Here is a 1,903-nt window from a genome sequence, read left to right on the forward strand (position 1 = left end):
GAAACCAAAATGAAAAGCAGATACTGCTGAGTGCGTCACTGCGTTACTGTGTGCTCAGAGCTGCTTCTAACAGCCTGGCTGTTGATCCAGACCTTCCTAGCCCAGAATCCTTCTCTGGCCCAGCATCTCCACTGCAAAACTACAGCAATCCCTCTGGCTGGCCCACCTGCCTCCACATTACAGCTGTGTTGAGCACGCAGACTTTTTCCTTCAAACTCCAGCTCATTCTACCCTCAAAAAATCCCACAAGCTGTTTCAAGTTCCCAAAGAGTTGCCCAATTTGCTCCAAGGTGCCCTCCCCACAGTGCCCTCTTTGCAGGGCAGGGACAGCCTCCCTCAGCACAACGCCTTGTGTTGGAGCAGCTCAGAGATCCTACAGCACACGCAGGGAAAGCACAGCAGCTCTGCACGCAGGGCACCCTTGACTTTGTCCTTTACCTTCAGTGTCTCAGCCCTGTCCCAAAGGGCCAAACCACCACTGGGAGCAGCTCCTTTCTCCTTAGCAAAAATTGCAGAGGAGAGTAAGATGGGGGGTGGAGGAATAGATTTCCTTCCCATCTCTGAAGGGCAGCCCTGCTCTCTTGCATTACTCGTTACCCATCTAAAACCTCATATGAATTCATTTCACCAGCAGCAAGGTGCACTGGGGCATCTCACCTACCCCCAAGTTTTTCCACTGCTTACTTTTTCACTTACTTCTCACCATGCCATCACAGCACCAACTCCTAAGGACTTGCTGCTGGATCAGGTTTCTATTTTGCAAAGGTAAACAGCCTCAGGAGCCATACAGAATGATTTAGGATAGGAGGTTTCTCACAAGACAGCCATCAGCAATGCCAACCAGCGTGCACCAGGGGACTGTGCAGCATGTACCCAGGGAGACCAGCACCCAGAAACCAGCAAAACGTGGGAGAAAGGAAGAAAGAAAATGAGGAAAAGTGAAGTTTCCTGACAGCAACTTCCATCCTATCAGAACTCCAGAAATACCCAGGAACTGAAAGGATGAGTGGGAGCAAATCCCTGCCAGGCTCTTTCAAAGCACAGCTGTAGAACTGCTTCCCAACAAAACAGGTAAATCTGGGGTGTGGGGCTGCCTTGCCACTCTCCTGGGTGTCTGTATCCCCATGTGAGCAGCCACGGGTAGAACTCAAGATGGGAAGGAGAGCAGCACGCAGTGGGGTATTGGGGTATTCCTGTAACTGTGCGGCACAGATCTTCCACACTCAGCTCTTCTCAGGTACGAGGACGAAAAGGCAACAGCTACAAAGTGACAAGAGATGTCCCTTGTCATTAAGGAAAGAGCCCTAGCAGCTAAGCCATACAGTTTATGGCTCTAAAAATAAGTCCCTGCTCTTCACCAACCACCACGTGTACGCGCACACGCACACACACACACACACAAAGCGAAGGGGAAGACCAGCTCTTGCTTTCCACTTTGCCATCAAACTCTGGCATCTGCCTTCCCAGAGGCTAAGTGATGTTCCCCCTCTCCCTCCCCTTCCCACAGCTTCTGGGAAGCCCGGCCCCAGCACAGCGATTTCCCCCACATGCTCAGGCCCTTACTGTAAAGCTGCCACTTCCCCTTCATCGCTCTGCTCTTGGGGGGGGCAGAGGGTCCCTCCCCAAACTCCCAAGCAGGGCAGATGCAAGCACCTCTCACCAAACTGGCACCCACAGGGTGCAAGAGGAGAGGATCTGCCAGAAAGGGAGATAAGGAACCTCTCTGCTTCACACTGACGGGCTTTGGGGCTCAGGAGTAATCAACTCACCTGCCCCTCCCCACTTCTCCCCCTTTCAAATCTCAACGGAGAAAACATGGGACTTAGGAGAAGAAACATGTTCCTGAACCCTAAAGCTTGTTTAGGGTGCGTTGCTGCCTTAGGGTGCGCTATTCTAACACATA

Source organism: Meleagris gallopavo, chromosome 22 (assembly GCF_000146605.3).
Source record: "Meleagris gallopavo isolate NT-WF06-2002-E0010 breed Aviagen turkey brand Nicholas breeding stock chromosome 22, Turkey_5.1, whole genome shotgun sequence".
In the NCBI taxonomy this organism is placed as follows: domain Eukaryota; kingdom Metazoa; phylum Chordata; class Aves; order Galliformes; family Phasianidae; genus Meleagris; species Meleagris gallopavo.